The 23,551-nt window shown below is 36.7% G+C and overlaps 1 protein-coding gene across 4 annotated transcripts in view; it reads right to left on the bottom strand.

Annotated features, from left to right (window-relative positions):
• The window catches only part of Grm7 (glutamate metabotropic receptor 7), a 905,362-nt gene that overhangs the window by 348,861 nt on the left and 532,950 nt on the right, over nucleotides 1–23,551 (bottom strand). The window lies entirely within an intron of this gene.

Below are 23,551 nucleotides of genomic sequence, written 5' to 3'. Positions count from 1 at the left end.
GAGACTACAATTGGTGAACCTAAAGAAACTAAATAAGAAGGTGAACCCAAGGAAAAACATATAGTTATCCTCTTGGCTATGGGAAGTGGACAAAATTGTTTACTTTTTAAACTCTCCATATTCTATTTATTGTTTACAAGTGAAATGAAGACTTTTGGTAATCATAGACAAATGATATTTTCACTGTGAAAACATGTAACAAACTTACAGGAAGTAAAGGAGCTAAACCTATGGACATGTAGTATGAAGATTCTTTAGACCACCTCCTGGGATACTCTGTTCCTTACCTTCACTGCTGCAGGATCCTTATCCCAGAGCTCATGAGAAATCGGGACACTATTACATTAAAGGAAGTTCTTGTACTTAAGATATGGAGGTTATTTGTGATCACAAGGGAAAATAATCAGATTCAATAAGCAAAAGATAGTGTGATTGAGCAAAGGATCCATTAAAGAGCATAGTTGATCCTAAGGAAGAAGAGTGGGGCTATTGGCAATAGAAAATAGTCCCTACAATGATGGTGTATTTCTCATGAATGAGATCACTTACATGAGCTCATTTCACACACACACACACACACACACACACACACACACTCACTCACACCCTACACATATGCACACAAGTACATGTACACAATGTATGTGTCCATATTCATAAGTACTATCATCCGTATTCTAAACCTTATTTAGGTACTCATTATACTACTTCTTTGTTAAAATAATGTAATTTCTAATGAAATTCTAAATACTTAAATTATTTCCACAATAGTTCTTATCTTCTATCAAAGATATATTTTTTACTCAGTAGACAGAAACCACTGCAGAAAGTCATAATTGGTAAAGAAGGGAATGAGTGTCACTTGGGTATCCAGTCCCAGTATACACATCTATAATGCAACCTCAACACCTAAAGCTCAGAAAGCATTATAGAGGATGGGATGGAAAGATTTTAAGAGCCAGATGCTGTTATGAACATAGTTGAGCATGTGTCCTTGTGGTATGGTTAAGCCTCCTTTGGTTATATGCCCAAAAGTGGCAATGCTGGATCTTGAGGTAGACTGATTGCCAATTTTCTGAGAAACCACCATATTGAGTTCCAAAGTCATTGTTAACAAAGGAAGTTAACACTCTCACCAGCAATGGGGGAGTGTTCTCCTCACTCCAGATTCTCTCCAACATAGGCTGTCATCAGTGTTTTTAATCTTAGCTATACTGACAGGTATAAGATGGTATCTTATCATTGAACCTTCATCCAATAACTGATGGAAGTAGATGCAGAGGTCCACAACCAAGCACAGGCCAAGCTCTGGGAGTTCAGTTGAAGTGTTGGAGAAGAAATTATATTAGCAAGGGGGGTGGTCAGGATAATGGCTAGGAAAACCCACATAGACAGCTGACCTGAGTTCATGGGAGCTCATGGACTCTACACCAACAGCTGAGAAGCCTTTATGGAATTGAAAAAGGGATTCTGCATGTGACAGTTGTGTAGCTTGTTTCATTTGTGGGACCCACAGCTGTGGGACCAGGATTTATCCCTCGTGCATATCTATAGTGGGAATACTTGCTTAGCCTTAATGCAGGGAGGGAGAGGCTTGGTCCTACCTCAACTTAACGTGCCTGGCTTTGTTGACTTCTCATATGAGGTTGTACCCTTTCTGAGGAGTGGATGGGGGTGGGTTGGGGAGAGGTTGTGGGGAGCATGATAAAAGGAGGGAGGGGGATTGTGGCTGGTATCGAAAATTAATTTAATAATAGCTATGAGATCTGCCTTCTAGACGTGACAAGGAAGCTACATATATGAAATCTCAACAATATGGCTGCCTAAACAAAATGTATCCGATGACAACAACAGTTGGCATGCCAATGTGAATGAAATAAATCTCACAAGACTACACCTAGATGAAGAGTTCTAGGTAATCAATGGCTGTTGAGAACAGGAAAGTCAGTCTTCCATAGAGATGAGCCTCCCGATTGTTTATTGAAACACAAGTGGTCAGTCCTAAACATATATACACAGAAGCTACACAAAATGAATTCAGGAGGTTGTATTTATATATATGGTTATGAATCTGAGAGGGAAAACAAAGCAGGGATGAGGTGGAAGAAGAGTAAAGGGTGGAAGTGCACATAAACATAGTACTTATACATGCAATCAATGAAAATATTACAATGAAAAATATGAAGCAAAGAAAAACAAGATGTCCCCAATACATTTTAGTTCAAAATGCAGGAGATGAAAATTTGCTGATTTGTGAGTAGGCAGTTGTTGAGGATTTAATAGTTCTTTTTCATGACTAGTAAATACTTTTAGAGAACAAAGTGAAAATAAACACCTTTTAAGGTGTCATGCATGTGTAATCCTAGCTCTTGGGAGGCTGACCCAGAAGGTTTACAGAGTACAAGGACAGCTTGAAATATATAGCAAAAGTGCATCAACATAATTAAGTAATAATTAATAAAATACCCAGTAGGTAAAAGGGAATTTAACCTCCCCTAGGTTGACATTTTTAGTTTGTATCATTACAGCTTTATTTCATTTAAACTTATAAATAGAGAATATATTAAACTTGATATGTAATTATGATGAATTTCAAAGGGTAATTATTGATAAATTATCCATTTATACCAAAATCCAGGCTTGCTTAAGTCTCAGAGGCAACTATGACATAATTTTGCTTCAAAATATTCTTCCAAAGGATGAAAATCACTGTTCAAGTGGAACCATGAAGTTTTGGTGCTCATTTCTTGCACCTAATGAAGAGAAACTATAAGAAGCCTTGCTCTCTGTCACAGAACTGTATACTAGACACAAAAAAGGCAATAATAAGTTCAAAACATTTTTAAATTGTAAATTTAATATCAGAACAAACCACCATCTTATTTGCTACATGGAACTCAGATGGGAGACAGAGAGTAAATGCAGCAGTAAAAATCTTATATTGACTCTATATTTCTTTGAAAAGTCATATACTTACAATTGGGGGAAGAATAAAATATCTTAGAATGGGAACCGAATTGCTGCTCACGAAGGATAGAGTAAAAATGGGGATCATAACTTTGAATGGCTTCAAATTCATGTACAGTTCATTCACTCTATGAGCATGCTTATTAGAAGGAAGAAATAGTCAGAAATCACTGGAAATCGCAAGAGTCAGAATGATGCTGTAAAATCACAGACAGAAGGATACTTTTCCTTCTTTAAGAATGGAGAATAAAAAAAGATGAAATACAGAAAGAAAGACCTCAGTATTGTACTTGAGAAAATTCTTGTGCATGATATAATTACATAAGTAGGTGATATTTTCACAAATACTCTCCCATGTACACACTACTGCACAGCAAGGCATGAGCAATGATATCCATAGTATCATTGTTTGCAGAGCCATAACAGCGACAGCAACACTGTCTTCCATGAATGACAGAGAAGGCAGACATACTGCAGTATATTCATAGCCTGACATCCACCAGCAATTATAATGAATGAACTACTGTGGAATACATCCCTTACAATAACAACTCACATCAATTCTAAGCAGTAACCAAAACCATACAAAATCTATGTTTATTCTACTTAAGTAAAGTTTAAAGTTCAAAGTATGACATTATTGCTTAATAGCATGGGTTATGAACAAAAGTATAAGGATGACCATGGAACTGATGGTCACAGAAGCTAAGAGAGCTCCTGGCTACAGAAATAAGGTGATATGAAGTTTGTCTTTCTGTAAAGGGAACAATGATCCAATAGTGTATCTTTAACGTCATTTTTCCCCCTATTTACATGGGATGATGTTCTTTACATGGTTGCTTAGAAGACTTTTTAAACAGTCAGGCAGAGTGGTATGTATATAACCTTAAAACACAATTCCTTTGGTGGGTTTACAGCTGCTCCAACACCAGAGGTTCAGGAGATTGGGTCAATGCAAAGCAAAAAAAGGTGATGAGGGTTAGAGGTCAGAGAACAGGTTTTGTAACTAGACGCAGCTAGAGTCACACTCAGGTATTATCTATTTTTATAGTTTAACAGTTTGGGGAATGTTAGCTAAAATTTCTATGGCCAAATTATTTTTGAAGATGGGCATAATATTAATACTCTTCAAAAGTATTTAATATTGTAGTATAAAAGTCATTGTAAAACACCGGCATAACACAGTAGCATCATGATACATATTACATAAACCATTGTGGGAAATACACACACACACACACACACACACACACACACACACACACACACACGTAGCTCAAATTAAAAAAGAGAGACACTCATTACTGCAGCTACTAGTGACATCTCTAGTATTCTCACATTAATCCAGAAGCCTTTACTAAAGGTGATCTTTATATTGTGATTTAGGTTTCGAGCTTCTGTTGCAAGAAGATCTCTAGCAATCGTCAACCGAGACCTAACTGCTGTGGGAATTATCAAGATTTTAATTCAAATTTTGTTGAATGAAGACCTACTTAATAAACTTATCAAATTCCTATGTAAATCAAAATTTGGAAGAGATCTAAACAGTGTGACAGGAGACACATAACAATATGAAACAAATGAGAAGAAAATGAATCAAATGTGCATGCACATGAAATCATTCTGATCTGGAGCCTAATGCAAACAAAGTGACATACAATTTACTCACTTGGATAATGAATGAGTATAAAACAAGCATCTATTCCAGCAACACCCAGTCTGAGAAATAGATTTATCCCTAGATTTTCTTTCTATTCTATCGGCTTTGCTTATTATCTAGGATTTTATGATAATCTGTTCTATGAATGTCTTTGTAATTTAAGGAAATGGAATTAACTGCTAAGCAAATACTATATTTTAATGAATGAAAACAGAATAAAGCTGGATGTACTTTGTGATTTATGTATTTTGGTCATTATTATGTCTTATTATGAAGAGTAATTCTTATGAGTATATGACATTCTAGGTGATTAATTTCCATATTGACAGTTTACAAGATAGGAATTATTGTCATTATTGTTTCTGCCAATAATAAATGTCTTGCTGCCTGTGTTTGATTTAAACAAAAATGTTGTGAATCTTTCTGCTTATGTCTTTCAGTGCATGTATATGCAGATTTGATCATATTCACAAAGCAATTATTTAAAATTTTCCACTTTCCACTTCTAACGCATAATTTAATTCATAAAACTTAAATCCTTTCCTCTAAAACCTCTCTACTTGGCAGTATACAAAAGATAGAATTCAATAAACTTTTCAGGATTTTCAGTATATTGCTATTATTATTTATAAGTCTTGAACAGAAGACATAATTTATCTAAATTGAAAGCAGAGGTCACCAAACTATGACCTATAAGGCGATGTGTAAGGTTTGCTATCAGTTTCTTCTTTTCATTTTAAAACAGTAAGGTAAGCTTATTTTACTTTAAATCTCTTAGAATTATATTCTTTATTTTTATAATTATGATAAAATTACATCACCTCACACTCCCCTCTCCTTTCTCAAGACCCTCCCATATTTTTAAGTGATATACAGAAACAAAAAATTATCTATATTGGATGCAAGACCTCTGTGATACTTCTGTACATTCGTTTTCTGTTGGTAGACTGTTTTTTTTTCTTTATGGTTAAAAACATATGTAAACACACCAACTTGAAAAAGGTTTGATTTATTTTAGTTCCTGATTTTGAAGGTTTCAGTTTCAGTTTTAGGCTTGCTGCATCCATTGCTGTGAACATGAGGTGAAAAACAACATCATGGATGCATCAGCTTATAGAAGAGTAGAGCAGCTCATTTCATAGAGAACAAAAGATAAACACAAGAAGGGAGGTAGGGAGAGAGAAAGGGAGGGAAGCAGAGGGCGAGGCAGATGAGGAAAAGAAAGAGAATGAGAGGAATGAGGATGACCAGGAGGAAGAGGAGAGGAAGGAGGGAGGAGAAGGAAGAAAAATGGCATTAGCAACCACTGGGGACAGAATCTCCTCTTCACAGTCACGACCCATTGACCTACTACCCCAACTTGATCCTAGGTTTTATTCGAACTGTGAAACTACCAATGTATTAACCTACCGATGAAGTTAGCATTCTCACAATCACTTTGCAAAGTTATCACCAAGTGGAAACCAAGATTCGAAGTGTTTAGGCTTTTCTAGAGCCATTTAATATACAAATTATAAAACAAATGTATATCATGAATATTTCAAGTTACTTCAGTGGTTTCAACTGAGCTGATTTTGCATGAGGTATGTAGTGGCATTCATTTGTATTTTAATAAATAAAGTTTACCTGAAGATCAGAGAGTAAAACAACCCCACTGGTCAGCCTTACAGACCAGGTAGTGGTAACACACACCTTTATCCCAGTAGCCACACTAGTTGCCATAGAAACCAAGAAGTCCATGCCTTTAATCCCAGTAGTGCACAACTTTAATACCAGCCCTATAGAGGAATATTAAATGGTAGGAAACAACTCTCAGACGTAGTCTTATTCTGAGATTCCTAGAGGAAGGATAGCATTTCAGACTGAGGTTGAGGTAAGAGTTGTTATAGGAGGCTGCTTGTTTATTTCCTGGCCGCCCAGACTCCCGAAATAATCACACAGAATCCATATAATTCAAATCACTGATTGGCCCATTAGCTCGTTTCTTTTTGGCTAATTCTTACATCTTAGTTTAACCCATCTCCAATAATCTGTGCATTACCATGAGGTCGTGGCCTATTAGCAAAGTTTCGGCACGTCTGTCCTCAGCGGAGGCTCCATGGCTTTTCTTTGACTCCGTCTCCTTTCTCCCAGCATTCAGTTTAGTTCCCCTCACCCTGCCTACCTCTATTCTGCCCTGTGCAGGCCCAAGATGGTTCTTTATTAACCAATGGTATTCACCACAATCAGAGGGGAATTCTACATCAAAGAACCAGTAGCTGGCTGTTTTGGATTTTGGGTCTTCAGATTGAACCCTAATTTCTCTCCCTGAGCTTTTTAGTTGTTCTTCAGAGGTAAGGAAGCTTCAGCAGTGCATTTTGATGACAAATAAGTGGATTTCCAAATTGGTATGCTACATCAGCTACTTTTCTTGTATGGTGGAATGCCAAGCAGAAGCAATTTAAAGAAGGAAATTTTCAATTTGACTCTTTGTTTCAGAGATTTTCAGTCCTCATGGCAAAGACTCACTCCAGGGATCTCTAATGTTTACATGGATGCTGGGGTTCCAAACTCAGATCTCACAATCACATGCCAAGCTTACACCTCTGAGTTATCTTCCTAGTCTTTTATCTACTTTGATCACATTTACTGATAGTCTTTAACACACCTAGCTCACAAAACTCATTTTCTACATAAGTATTAAACATCTCCATGTTTACATCAACCTTCATCCCACCTACCCAGACACTTTGTTGCAAAAATAAACGGGCAGCCAGGTAAAAGCTAAACTGGCTGTGTACCACAATGATTGCCTTTTCAACAGCAAGCAACAGTCTACCTGGTCAAATGCTGAAATAACATCCCTGTAAGTGAACTGAATGTCAGAGCTGTGATTTGATCCTTGTTGGGAAGACAGGAGGATAGCCATGAGGGCCTCCTCAAGGAAAGAGAACTCTCAAACCTTTTATATATTTTTGAGCTCTGTCAATTTGTGACAGAAATGCCAACTTAAAGTTTCATTTGATTTAAGTTAAAGTGTGAGAGCAACTTCAAGGATTATAAAATATACATTCATCCATCATGCACCACATTTTCCACTGAGTTCTTATGCATCCCATGAAAAGGTAAGCAGGCAAAAGGCCCCTACTGGCCATTGTCAGCACCTAGCTTTTAAAGTATACCTGGGTAAAACTTCTTAAACCATTTCCACACATATCTAGGAACAGAAAGATACACTCTTTTTTTTTAAAAAAAAAAAAAGAATTTGATCTTCTATAAGAAATATCATCACAAGTTTGAAGTTAGGGCAAAGGCAGATTGACTCAGATATGTGTCATGCTAATATCCAAAGCTACATATAAATGGAACTGAAAACAATTAAAAAATTACACACTTGGGGTGACTAAAATTCCCACTCACGTTTACTTTTTTGATGTCAAAGCTTATAATTAATGATGGTATGGACATCCAGGATATCAAGGTAGAATACTCACTAAACAAAATGGAAACTAGCCAATGCTGTGTGATGCTGTCTGATGTAGGTTGGTCCCTGAGATTCACAGTCATATCACCTCCTAAGTCTGTTTCTTCAAGAGAACTAAGAAGACAGACCCAGCCAAATTTCAACCAGTGTGACTTTAGGATTATGTAGTAGTCTACACCCCTGCTCACACAAAAACATACTGACATACTTAAGTTTAGTTTCCAATTTCTACATGTGTGATTATGTGTATATATGTGAATGTTTGTGTAAGTTATTGTGTGTGTGTGTGTGTGTGTGTACATGTGTGTGTGTTTTCCTAGAGAAAAATCCCAAGGGCTCATGCATATGAGGCACAGACTATACTAGTGAGCTACTTCCTTATCGCTCCACTCCCATTTTTGTTTCTTTTTCTTTCTGTTTTTATTTATCAAGTTTCCATTGAGTATTTCCCATATTCTAGTTATTGTTGGAATGAACTCAAATTTTGGTGAACAAAATAGGAAAATTTCTGCCTTGTGGAGTTTATATTCTTCCTAATGAGTCATAGGTGGGTTTTGTTGTTTGCAATAGGATTTGGACTATTGGAGGAGGGTTGCCAGAAAAAAAACACACCACTGCAGCCTGTTTACATACAGTAGGAGCTTTCTTGGCACATCAGGAAAAAGAAAATAAAAACAACAAGAGGCAAAGATCTTTGAAAGGCAGAAACAAGCTCACCTTGATTTTAAATTTAGCATAGACCTGTAGAAACAAGAAACTCATTGAGAATATCTAAGACAATTTGGCAAAAAAGCATCTACTTGGCAGAGAAGTTGACTCTTCTACTACAATAAGTAATAGTATTATCGATCTCTAAGTAGAAAAATACTATAGCAGTAAAAGGGCCATAAGGGGGAGAGACAATAAGGAAGGAGGTAGAGCAATGAGACCAAAAATGGTAATCATTCTGGAGGAATTCATAAGATGGTGCTTTAAAATGACTCTTGTTTTTTCTTCTGTCTCACAGTGTGTTTTAACTTTTAAAAACTTTGAAATAAGCTAGATTTTGATGTCACCAAAATGTAAAATTCCTAGAATAAAATTAAATAAAATTATATGATACAAAATACTTGGAGGTTTAATTTTTCCAGTTCAGGAAGCCTATGTATCCTGAAACAAGAGACTTCACATGGACTCTCTAGGTCTAACATGTTTTAGCTAATCTTGTCTTTTTTTAAAATTGATTTTATTGAGCTATACATTTTTCTATGCTCCCCTCCCTCCCTTTCCCCTTCCCTTCAACCCTCTCCAATGGTTCCCATGCTCCCAATTTACTCAGGAGATCTTTTCTTTTTCTACTCCCCTTGTAGATTAGATCCATGTATGTCTCTCTTAGGGTCCTCATTGTTTCTAGGTTCTCTGGAATTGTGATTTGTAGGCTGTTTTTTTTTTTTTTGCTTTATGTTTAAACATAATCTTGTTTTAATGTGAGGAAGACATTCAAGATCAAAACAATAGACTTTAAATTACTTCAGTTCCACAATTTTCAAGCCAGTTCACAAAACACTCTCACTCAAGCACTGTATTCAATCCACACCATAGAATAAAATTACAGTTCCTATCAATAAATTTGAAAAATTTATTTATTTAAAGAGAATTTGAATATGCTTGCATGCCACAGTATTGATGTGACTGAAGGTTAAAGCCAACTTTATTGAGTTGTTTTTATCCTTCTACTTGGTAGGTTGATCAAGTTTGTTGCTAGATATTTGATCATAGTGTCTGAATATGTGTCTCTATCCTTTCTTGCCTGCCCAAGGCACCTTCTGATTGGTTTACTAAAGGGCTGAAAGTCTAGTAGCTAGACAGGACATGATAGGCAGGTCTTGAAATAAGAGCGGCAGAGCTACGTCTCTGGTACCCGGCCGCCTGCATAGCTGGGCTGCATCCCGCCACCCGGCTAGATTTATACCTGAAATAACAACATACAAATTGTATTCTTTTAAACACTGCTTGGCCCATTAGCTCTAGCCCTTACTGGCTAAAGGTCAATTTGTTATATGTATATGCATATTTCTAATCTTGATTAAGGTATTGTGCTTATGTAGTTCATTTAAAAATGTAATGTATAATTAGAAAGTATAGGTTGCTAATGGATAATCATCAATAATAGTCAAGCTTGTAGTCATGTTAGTTAGATTTTCTAGATTTGCATAGATATATTTTAGATAGGCATTCTTCATATCTTTCAAAGACTACAGAACATGACATTTAATGTTTTAATAACTTAGGGTTTTTCATGACAATGAGACACTCTGCTCCTGGCAGCACCAATCTACTTCAAGAAGAAGATGGGCATTGAAGAGGCTCCTTATGGAGCTGGTTAGCCATTTGGGAAAAAAAAACAAAAAACAAAAAAAAAACTGCTCTTGCCTGGACTGTTACATAAACTGGACACAGAGAACCCTCAGAGAGAGGACTGCTGAACTTCCCTAAAGGTGAAATGGTCTTTCGGGTTTCCTGATTCATGAAAGAGTATGCGAGACATTCTGCAGGACACAGCAGATAGTGACTAAACTGTCTTTAAAATTTCCTGCTTCATGGATATGTCTGCTGGATACTATGAGCCTGAAGGCTAAAAATGGATGCCCAACAGTACAAAAGAACTTTGGGTGACTGTCCAGCAAGATGTCTCTGTCATTTCTAGAGTTTTGGACTTCTTGTTTGCTAAAATAATATTATATCCTTCTGGAGTCTTTGATGGAGTTAAAGAATGGATACATGGTTGTAATTTTCCTTAGTTATGATAAAAGATAAGATAGATATAAATATTGTAACTGTAATTCTTGTTTGATAACTGTTTTGTTATATATAATCTTACTATGTTAAAGTTAAGGCCTTTCTTTTTTGTTTAAACAGAAAAAGGGGAAATGATGGAGGAGGGTCATCTTTCTATCTGTTGTTTCATTGGTTAAAAAATAAAGAAACTGCTTGACCCTGATAGGTTAGAACATAGGTGGGTGGAGTAAACAGAACAGAATACTGGGAGGAAGAGGAAGTGAGGTAAGATGCCATGCTCCCCCCTCCCGGGCAAACGCAATGAAGCTCCTACCCAGGATGGACGTAGGCTAGAATCTTCCTGGTAAGCGGACCTTGGGGTGCTACACACATTATTAGAAATGGGCTAGTCCAGGTGCAAGAATTATCCAGTAAGGGCTAGAGCTAATGGGCTAAGCAGTGTTTAAGAGAATACAATTTGTATGTTGTTATTTCGGGGCATAAGCTAGCCAGGTGGCTGGGAGCCGGGTGGAACACAGCCCGCTGCTCCTACAACAGGCAGGACTCCTGGGCAGAGATAGATACTCTGAGAAAGAATCTGACACAGGGAATTTGACATCAAGATGCAAAGGAAACCAGATGTACAGTATGAAGGAGAGGTAATAAGATACACAGTAGAACATAGATTAATATAAATGCATTAATTTAAGTCACAAGCCTAACCTAAGATCACGTTTTCATAATTAATAATATGTCTTTGTGTCATTATTTGGGACCTAAAAATCCAAAGAAAGACCTATAATACAAGTTCACTAGTGAACCAATTGTTTTATTATTTTTTCTTTCCCTTGTTGATATTATTTTTATTTATATTTATGTTTATACTTTAGGGTGACTAAACATTGGTAGTGACTACGCATTGTCTTCTTTAATGAGCCATAAACTCCCAAAACAAGCTTTGATGGGTTTCATTTACAACTGCCACTCATTTTTTTACTTGATGTAGAACTTTGGCATCTATAAGTAAAAATTAAAAGAGGGAATTAATGAATTGCTGGAAGAATGAATGAATAATCAAAAGAAAAGCCTAGATTTATCAACTGATCACAGAAATCCATGTTCTATAAGCAGAAATTACAAAACAAAAATTGTAGAATATAGTATTTCTAAGATTTAGAAAATGAATATTAAAAAGTCTCATAAATAAAAGAATAAAACTAGGGAAGTAGATAAATGAAGTATAGAAAAGTAGGTGGGAAAAAATAAAATTGGGTCTTGGTGTTGCATAGGCCCAAACTAAGAGTAAAAATATGATAAATGACATTAGCTTTTACATCTGACTTCCTCTATCACAAAATGCCTCTTCTACTATTTTCATTCACCTTGTATTGTGACCTCGAAATACACAGCCTTTCTTCATAGAAATTCTTCATTGAGATGTGGGTTTTATGGTATAAAAGCACCAACTTCCCTTAGAGCTCCATACTTGGAAAAAATAATGTAGACACAAGAAGTTCATCTGATTAAGCATGTACAATGAGGTTCAGAAAATTCTTTCCCTCTATGCTGAATCTTTGTTATAACTGCACAAGAAACATATTGTTGTGGATCTTTTCAACTTTGGTACCAAAAAGAACTGAATATGTACAACACTGAACAGGTACAGCAAGATTATATTTCTCCACTTTGGTAGACTTTCTGGGTATAAGCTATTAACCATATCTTGGCATGTTATATTGAAGCTAAATGATTCATCAATTTACAAAGCAGTGTTTATGAATAGGTACACTGTCAGAAGCAAGAGGAAAAATCTAGGGGTTTGATGTGGGAGAATCTTCATTGGTTAATAAAGAAACTGCTTTGGCCCTTTGATAGGACAGAAAATTAGGTAGGTGGAGTAAACAGAACAGAATGGTGGGGGGAAGTCAGCCAGATACCATGCTGCTCCTCTCCAGGGCAGATGCGATGAAGCTCCAGCCCAAGATGGACATACATTAGAATCTTTCTGGTAAGATACCACCTCGTGGTGCTACAAAAAACACCCTCCCAGAATATTCTAAAAATGATACAAGCTGAGTACAAATTCCTTCTCTCTTTATTTTACATGAATCTCACAGCCTTAGTAACACAAATATTTGAAAGGAATGATAAAACTGCTAAGACTATGTCTGAACTAGGTCATTCAAGTTATTTCCTAAATTCATGAAAGAAAAATTCTAGAATTTTCTGCACAAATCTATACTTCTCCTGAAGTAGCAAAAGCATTTACCGCTGAAGAAATGAATATAAAAATCCCCCATTTCAAACAACTCCAACCTTTGCCATGCGATTATTCTAGTGAAGTGGATGTTATTGGATAGGCATATCTGTTAGAGCTAGAGGAGAAAAAAGCTAATAGAAACATTCTACCTTTTTACAGTGTATTCTGTTGATGGAAAAAGCAACAAAAAAAAAAGGCAGGGAGGTTTGGAGATTCAGAGGTTCTGAAAGATAGGAGGAAAGCAGCAGAACCCTAGGATGTACATAAGAAACAAGCAATGAAAAAAAAAGGATGCTCAACTCCCTGTATATCATGATCCTTATGCCACTAAACACACAACTAAGAAAGTTCATACATGAATTAGTGGTGAACAATAAGGACCCAGGACATCCTCATATTCCTAGATACAAATGGAGCATATGAGAAATGTTCCCTAAATAGGTTTACTTTAATAGCATATCTCAAGTAAGAGTGTACCACCCCTTATAAAATTAACATTCTGGCATGATTCATAGCTGTATAAAACATTTGTTCAATTTCACACTGAAAATTCATGTATAAATATGTATAAATATTCTCATGCTCTTTTGTGATATATAAGAAAGTACAGAAAAGTTTTACTAAAAGTTTAAGAAAGAAAGGTTGCTCTCCTCTCAGTGCTGTATGTTTAAGGTGTAGAATTTTATAGTTCTTAGGAAGATGCCTAAAAAAATCTCTGATCTTTAAAAGGACTGAAATCATTGCATAATGTTTTAAGAACACTTTATTATTTTATGTTCCATGTAGGTTGCACTGCTAACCACTAATAAAAGTATCAAAGATTTGATTTAGAGGCTAGAAAGATGGTGCAGCAGTTAAAAATACTTGTTGCTTTTGCAAAGGATAGGAGTTTGGTTCAGAGCATCCAATTGCCACTCAACACTGAAAGTACCTCTAGCTTCAGGGTCTGTTCTTCTGGACCTCCATGGGGAATCCCATGAATGTATACAAATACATATATGTATTCACATAATTTAAAAATAAAACATTTTAATTATATGCATTAATATGTATGTACACATGAGAGCAGGTGCCTGGAATGGATATAGTATCTACTAGAGCTGGAGGTACAGGCAATTGTGAGTTGCCAGATGCAGTTGCCAGAAAACAAACTCAAGTCTTCTGCAAATCCAGGGCGTGTTTTTAACTGCTAAACAATATCTCTACCTCCAAAGTTTCTGCATTTAAAATGCCCAGAATATATCTGTGTATGGTATAAATATTAGTTCAATATGGTTTATTACAACTAAATGCTTTGTGCATTTTAATTTTATTTTATTTTTGGCTATCAGAGAAATTTGATAAAGACTAGAGAGTTTTCTGTCAGATACTGTAATATAATTTCAACCAGACAGAAGAATCTTCTGTTTTTGAAATGTATACTGGGCAAAACTGGGAGAAGGAATGGGCTAGAAGAACCATTAAGTGAATATGTTAAAATATAAAAAAAGCCAGTTACATGTAGCAAAACATTGAAAACTGCTGAAAGTATCTACTGTCTACATGGCCCCTGACTGTTCCTCCTACTTCTTGAAAATGCATACATATTCATTAAATATAAAAATGACTATTATGGAGAAGATTTTAGATGCTCCATACTGTATAGGGACAGTAACGCAATACCAAGCACTTTTAAATACTATTAATCACTGTCAAGTGTGATTATAATTGCCAGTTTTGCATTGAGCTGTCATTAAGTCTTCGCCATTGATACCCTGGCAATGATTGCTGGGAATGATTAAAATTGTCTTGAGGTTACCATTTGACAGACAATATCTTTATGCTTGGTAGCCTTGACTAAGAAGCTGTCAACTAAGGAGCCTCTTTATACACTGCCATCATTACAGCTTGACTGTTGAGTACACTTAGCATTCATTCACTCTAAAGACACTGCTGTGTCCTCATCAGAGGACCACTGTCTTGACAGTATAAGGCATATTCTCGTCCAGTTCACTCCAGACTTCAGCCTTGTAAATAAGATAATCCTTGGGGAATTCAATATGATCCAGCAGACATTTTTACCCAGGCTAGAGTGAAACCCTTCTCCTTATGGCCAAGTGCAAGACTTGTGGATTGGTTGAATTGCAGTCCTCATTTGCATGAAGGACTGTGTAATGAATGATACAAACACAGTAGTTTACATGCAGGAATGCTAACCTTATTGTGTAGGTGTGATTCGTGCAGAAAACTTTCCAGACCTCTGTCTATAGGAGCAGACTTGTCAATCACTTTTCAACTCAGCTAGGAGACCCTCACCTTTGATAGGTCTTGGTGTTGCAGTATGTTGCTCAGTGAGATGATTTCTTTATTGTCTACTTTTAATCTCTATTGTAAATTTGAGCAGTAATGTCAGTGGCGACAATGGCAATAATGGCCAGGGGACAGCTAAAAAATTTCAGCATACATGAGAGGAAACAGATGAAATAGAAGGATGGGTGGGATAATAGGAGCAAAGAAAGGTAATGCAGGAAGAAGAGTGAATCCTGGAAAAAATTAGAAGGGCTAAAGGAGCTAGGGGAGGTTGGGCATTGTTCTTGACAATTGTCTGAGAGTTACAATGTTTGTCATTATGATACTAAAGGTCTGAGACTCTGGGCTTTTTCCAAGTTTTCACACGACTAGGAAATGCATGCTGCTTCCACTAACTGCTGTTGAAAACTCAGGATGACAGCATAGGTCTATTGGTAGCTAAAGAAGTGTGCTTCCAACCTGAGCATCCTGAGATGTCAATTTCTGGCATCTGAATAATGATGCAATAGTACATAAACTCTCAGGGTTTGAGACTCAAAACTTCCAGTTTACCCCCTAAGCATTGGGTGCTCAAGAGCCCAGGAATGCCAGCAATGTAAGACCTTTTCCTCTTCTACTGAACAATATTCATCTGGTCAGGTAAACACAAATCATATAACTGGTTACTAACAATATTAGTAAATATGTTATATCAGTGTTTAATTACCACTGATTGATAAAATATTACCCAAATATATGTCTTCAGATTTCTCTGAAATGTACAATGTCCCTTTTGTTACAAATCTGATTCAAGCATGGGGTGAATACTGGTATAGCATTTTCTACCAAAAATTGCAGAAAGAGAGAGCTTCTCTCAGCAGCAGAGACATCCGGGTACAGAGGAATCCAGAAATCATTAACTACTGACACTACTATACTCCTTAAGGACTTCTTTTAATGGGATTGAAATTCATCTCAATTTGACTTAATCAAATAGAGCTCTTCTTTTTTAATTTTATAGGATCATATATAAAGTTATCCAACTTTATTGCTAGTAGAAATCAAGGCACAAAATGAAACAAAAGATCTTTCCTAAAGTGGCTGTACAAGTTTCAGCTCCAGCAGCAATGGAGGAGTGTTCCCCTTACTTCACATCCTCTCCAGCATAAGTTCTCATCAGTGTTTTTGATTTTAGCCAATCTGACAGGTGTAAGATGGTATCTCAGAGTTGTTTTGATTTAAATTTTCCTGATGAATAAGGATATTGATAATTTTTAAGTGTCTTTCCATCATTTGTGATTCCTCTATTGAGAATTCTCTGTACCCCATTTTCAAAACTGGATTATTTTGTGTTATAATGTCTAGTTTCTTGAATTGTTTATATATTTTGGAGATCAGCCCCTCTGTCAGATTGTGAGGTTGGTGAAGATCTTTTCCCATTCTGTAGACTGCTGTTTTGTCTTTTTGGCTATGTCTGTAGCCTTATAGAAGTTTCTCAAAATTCAGGAGGTTCCATTTATTAATTGTTGATTGGTGTAGGTGGGTCTTCTATCTATCTGTTGCTTTCATTGGTTAATTAGTAAAGAAAACTGCTTGGCCTGATAGGTCAGAACATATGTGAGTGGAGTAGATAGAACAGAATGCTGGGAAGAAGGAAAGTGAGGCAGACACTATAGCTCTCCTCTCCAACATGGACGCAGGTTAAGATTCTTCCTGGTAAGCCACCACCTCGTGGTGCTATACACATTATTAGAAATGGGTTAATCAAGATGTGAGAGTTAGCCAATAAGGGACTAGAACTAAGGGGCCAGGTAGTGTTTAAAAGAATACAGTTTCCATGTAATTATTTAGGGTAAAGCTAGCTGAGAGCCAGGCCACAGTCCACCATCCTCATTACTACAGTTGATCTCAGTGTCTGTGCTATTGATTGTTATATTCAAGAAGTGGTTTCCTGTGCCAATGCATTCAAGTGTACTTCCCACTTTCTCTTCTCTGAGGTTCAGTGTAGCCAAATACACACTCATATCAGAATAATATTTACTTATCTATGTTAATAGCAACATTATTCATAATAGCTAGAACCTGAAAACAATCTAGATGTCCCTCACCTCAAGAATGGATAACGAAAATATGGTACATTTGCACAGTGGAGTACTACTCAGTCATAAAAAACATGACAGGTTGAATTTGCAGGCAAATGAATGAAACTAGAAAAAAAATCCTCAGTAAAATAATGTAGACCAAGAGAGACAAAGTATGTACTCACTCATACGTGCATATTAGATGTAATGCAAAGGATAACAAATCTACAGTCTATAATCCAAGATAAGCTAAGAGACAAGGAGGACCTAAGAAAAACATACATGGATTCTAGTGGAAAGGGGAAATAGACAAGATCTTCCAAGTAAATTGAGAGCAAGTGGCAAGGGTAATGATGGAAGAGGAGGTGGAGAGAAGAGAAAGGTGGGAGAAACATGAGGGATCTGAATGAATGACTTGGGGAAAGTACAGAGAAGGAGAGCAAGGAAAGAGATATCTTGATAGAGGGAGCCATAATGGGCTTAGCTAGAAACCTGGCACTAGGGAAATTTCCAGGATTACACAAGGATGACTCCAATTAAGAATCTAAGCAATAGTGGAGAGGGTGTCTTAGCTGCCCTTCTCCTGCAATCAGATTGATGGCTACCTTAACTGCCGTCATAGAACTTCCAGCCAATAAAAGATGGAAACAGATGCAGAAATCCAGAGCGAAGCACTGGGTTGAGCTACCAAAATCCAATAAAAGAGCGAGAGGAGGGATAATATGAGCAAAGGAGTCAAGACAATGATGGGAAAACCTACAAAAATAGCTGACCCAAGCTAGTGGGAGCTCACTGACTCCAGACTGACAGCTTGGGAATGTGCATAGGTCAGAACTAGGCCCTCTGATGTGTTTGGTAGTTGTGTGATTTGGCCAGTTTATGGGGCCATGGGCAGTGGGACCAGGATTTATCCCTAGTGCATGAACAGGCTTTCTGTAGTCCATTTTTCATGTAGGGATACCTTGCTCAGCCTAGATAAAGTGGAAGAGCCTTGGTACTGCCTCAATGTGATGTGACAGAATTTCTTGATTCCCTAGGGGAGACTTCACCCTCTCTGAGGAGTAGATGGGGGTGGAATGTGGGGAAGGTAGACAGAGTAGGAGGGGGGAGGGAGAGGAAACTGGGATTGGTATGTAAAATATAAAAGGATGGTTTCAAAAAATAAAATTAAAAATCATGATCTGTTCCAATTTTCTCTCCTTGATTTTTCAACCTCTGTGGAAGAAGCATGATGGCCAACTTCTAAAGTTGCTCATGTTTTAAGATTAAACAAGAGTTCTTTCACTAGAAACTCCTAGGGGTCCAGTGACTCTGCCAGGGCTGTGGAGTACTTCTCGACCCCATCTCCATGAGGCTATGCCTTTAAAAACTGTGCTTTTGCCTCAAATTGAGATGAACATTAAAGGTATCTCAGCTACACGGACTGAGATGGTGGGGTAGGAGCTAGGCAGAGGTGACAGCATTCTAGGAAATGAATCTAGTGGTTATTCACCTATCGCTAAAAGTGACTAGTGCAGCCTACACAGACAAATGGAGGGATCAGTGACATATACGGTAAAGAAATATGAGCACGATTTAGTTAGCCAAATGGCAACATTCATTACTTTGACAGTTTCAAAGGGAGGCATTCAATTCTATTAGTACAACTAGTACTCCGTGTTTTTAAATCTTCTTACATAATTTCAAGTTATGTAAGTATTTATATTTGGCCTCCTCAGTTTTCAGCTTTAAGAACTTTTATCAAAAGACCTGGTTTTACTCTTGCAGAAATTATCAGGCTGCTTTAAACCATGGAAGCATGACAGGAACTCCAATATCTGAGGTCATTTTTATGTTTTCTCAACACTGATGTGGTTTTAATTCTTCCATAACATTAGCATGTTTTTTTTCAAATATCAGCTTTTGTCCTCTACCACAAAACTGCCATCATTTCCTCTTCCTTGTTCCCCATGCTGCTTGGCCACCAGCATTCTCATCATTGCTACCGCACGAGAACTCTGGGGATGCTAGCTAGACATTGCCTCGAGTGCTGTGTATGAGTATTCTGCCACTTGATCTCAGTGGTATTTTAAGAGAGAGACAAGATAAGTTCAAAGACATGAAATAAGAGGTCTCATTTATACATCTTAAAACAAAGCTCAGATGGAAATTCAGATGCCACTAGGTGTTGGCAGTACTGCTGTGGCCAACCCACATGTCCTGTACTTCTAGTTAATATGGAAAAATAACCAGACCAGAAAATTTCAGAGTTTCCCATTCCAATCACATGGGTAGAATGGCAGTTTATGTAAGATAATCACAACATCATAAAAATGATGAGCTTTAAAAAGGAAAAGGAATATCTTATACCACTAACATCTTTACAATTTCTAGAGAAATCCCCCCCTTTCCTGAATGTACTTAAATCTACTTGTACTCATGTTCTTAAACAGTGACTTTTAATAAGTTTTATCCCTGGGGATATTCATCACTGTCTCTCCTGTTTTTTTGAGAAATATGGATTCAAGCCATGACACCAAATCCACCTTTCAAGAGAAAAGTAGAACTGAGAGATGTGATAGGAAGATGCATTATGATTTATACAGGGTAGGGGAACACTCCATTTTCCAGACAAAGAAACAGAAATGATACCCATAAGGCAATGATATCTGAGTTTGGGAGTTTCCCAAAATGAGTAGGATCAGAAGTTATCAAGCATTTTTAGTTCATTATGTCAAACACTGATGTTTACATTTAATATAAGTACTCTATTATATGTGTATATGTATATATATAATTCTGAGTGCTCAAATATGCTGGACCTTAAGAATACAACTCTACCCTTTTTACTAGTGTTACACAAAAGGAATTATTTTTGCTTAGATTTTTCTTAGGTTCAGATATTTATGCACCATGTAACAAGCCAAGTGTTCACGGATAACTGCAGAAGAGGCTGGATGCTCTTCATTGCATGTCGCTTGTCTTTGATAACATGGTACTGAGATGAAGGCCCTTCCTTAGTTACTGTGATGCCTCAACATGCAAGCTTTAGCCAATTATGATCACTTCAATTTCCATTAAGCAATGTTAAAATCAAATGCTAAAATGCACCTTCTCTATCCTCAAAGGGTCTATAACCATATGTGCCTGGCTGAAACCCAATCCCACAGAACAGAGGTAGATCTTTGATTTTCATTTAAAAGGTTATTCAGCAATATTTAATATTTTTATTTATATACTCACTGCTTTTGAGATGGTGTTTTATTATGTAGTTTAGTCTAAAACTCTCTAAATATTCATGGTTGGCCTTGAAGTTGTGTCTCTCCTCCTACATTTGTTTTGAATGTTAGGATTAGGAATATGTACCACTATTCCCAACTACTTCAGCGTCTCAAATACCTATGCCCTAGTCCACAAGTAATGAAGGTGAAAATTTAGAGCTGAGGTTTTAAAAACACGAACCTAGAGACAGGCTCAGCTGCAGTTTTGTTGTCTTTCTCTTTATTCCTTCCTGCCTGTTACAAATACATTTGCAGACACATCAGACTCTAAAAGCTTGAGTTTTTAGCTTCCACCTTAAATTCCACCTTAAATCAAGGAAAATGAGTTATGAAATAGAGAACAGCTTTAAAAAAGATACTTTAGATTTTTGTAAAAAGTTCTGAGTTCTTGCTGCTCTGTTTACTGATGTTGCTTAATAGAACTTGTGGATTAGCCCCTGAAGCCTGAGGGCAAAGTTCTGTGGAATGAGAACCAAGCAAGGGATTAAAGCTTCATTGGAAGCATACATATTATCTGATTTCTTAACACAACTTGTATACAGACATAAAACAGGAGATTGGCCAGGGCCAAAATCATTCACAATATTATCATCAGTAAACTTAGGCTGAGTTGAGCAGCTCTGAAAAATTAATGATCACTTACGCTTCTGATAGAGATGCTAGGCAAAAAGGATTTAAAATATAGGGTATCAGTGGCAATCAGTGGAGCAAACAACTACATTTTTAAGCAGATAGTTACACCTTTCTTTTGAGTTGTGAAATTTGATGCAGAGTGTCCTTAAAACAGAGGAAGGTGCCTGGAGTGCTTGTGGAGTTGTACAAAGGCTGGGTCACCGTTCTAAATTTCAGACATATTTCAAATATGTTATTTTTATAATGAAACTTTATTTCTAATGCAAATTATCCCATGTGCTAACTTGAATTATGTTAGCTTAGTACTAAATTAGGTAAGTATAAAAGGAGACTGTGCATTCATTTCCCAGCCACCCATACCCAAATAATTACACAGAAACTGTATTTATCACAACACCATTTTTTGTATAACTTAGGTGAATTTCTAACTAGTTCTTACATCTTCACTTAACCCATTTCTGTTAGTCTGTGTATCCACACAAGGCTTTGGCCTACCAGTAAGTTTCCAGCATCTTTCTCCTTCAGAAGCTACATGAAATCTCCCTGACTCTGCTTTTTTTTTTCTTCCTACACGTAGTTTAGGGAGAAATTACCTATAATCTACCCTGTCATAGGTCAAAGCAGCTTCTTTACTAAGCAATGGTAATAAAACGTATTCACAGCATAGAGAAGGGAGTCCTACATCAGATAAGAGTTTATTTTTCCCAAGAAAATAAATTTTAAGTGAAAAGAGGAAGTATTAACTAATTGATCTTCATTGTCACTGACAGGATTCTAATTTTTTTTTTCATGTATGTGTGCCTGAATGTATGTATGTGTATCACATGCATTAAGAAGCCTATCACAGACAGAAGAGGCAATGGAATCTCTGAAATAAGGGTAACAATAATTTGAAAGCCACCATGAATTGTTGGGCATCAAGAACCAAGTCCTCTTAAAGAGCAGTAAAGGATCTTAACTTAGCTGTGTCTCCAGCCCCAACATTTGTTTATTTCTAATGAAAAGTACTTTGGTTTCCGACGTTTGATTTTCTTTTTGCCTCCTCTTTCTTTAACAGAACCACTTTTTTTTTTTTTTTACACATTCAATGCAGGTCAAAATTCCTAATGTAAGTTATAACACAATTTTTAATAAAATGTGGAAAGTCTCTGGGTCATTTACAAAGAAGTCTAGTAACAATCTTTTACTTGTTCCACAGCAAACTATAGAATTCCAAAACAGCTGCTGGCTGAGACAAGCCACAAATTTAATTCTCCTGGTAATACCAGAATGGTGATTTTTCTTGAAACACTGAAGAGTCTAAATCATGACCAAAGCCAATATAACTAAAGTCCACAAAGTCCTCATGATTTTAAGATTAATTGGGCAGTAGTTTATACATGCAAGTCACTTTCCATAATACTCTTTATAAAGACCAGTTTCTCTCATAGATAAGAGTTTGTAGCTGGGCAGTAGTAACGCATGTTTTTAATCCCAACACTCAGGAGGTAGATGCAGGCAGATCCCTGAGTTTAAGACCAACCAGATCTACAGAGATAGGTCCAGGACAGGGAAGGCTTACAAAGAAACACCGTCTCAATAAACCAAATTCCAAAATTCATAATAAATAAACAAAAAAGTTTTCTCCTGACTGGACACGTCAATTTCCCAATGTTGGTTAGGGTTAGAGTTAGGGTTAGAACATACAATATCTAGTTTGGGCAAACTCATATATACATATTGCCTTGATGGGATTGCTGACAAATGGAATGAACGAATTACAACATGAATACTCTCTTCTGCCTAAAACTACTCTTCTTTATCTAGTGACATTAACGGGCAAGCAGTAGTTTCCTTCCATGCTGCTGAGGGTCCTATCTACCTTTCTTTCTCTCCTGTGACTTCTCTACTTATGGGTATTCTTTCAAAGCACTGTATCAAAGAAAGAGTTCAAGTCCATGAGTTGATTCCAACAAACCTACATTCAGACCCCAGGTGAATTATTTTCTGGTGTGCATTTGGAGGGAGGTAGAGGCAAATAAAGTCAGAAAACAGACAAAGAGAAGAAAATCTATGAACATGAGGGTTTTTTTTTTTTCTTTTTGCATTTGAGTTAGAAATGTCCACCACAGATTCAAGTTAAACTTTAAAAAAAATCTTATTCTCCTCAGTTGGTGGGTTTGTTTGAAACTTAAGGACATAAGGACTAACAGGTAGAATTAG

This window comes from Microtus ochrogaster, unplaced genomic scaffold, assembly GCF_000317375.1.
Source record: "Microtus ochrogaster isolate Prairie Vole_2 unplaced genomic scaffold, MicOch1.0 UNK1, whole genome shotgun sequence".
In the NCBI taxonomy this organism is placed as follows: Eukaryota; Metazoa; Chordata; class Mammalia; order Rodentia; family Cricetidae; genus Microtus; species Microtus ochrogaster.
The sequence above is the reverse complement of the archived record's forward strand: the minus strand, read 5'-3'. Positions and strand labels throughout refer to the sequence as shown.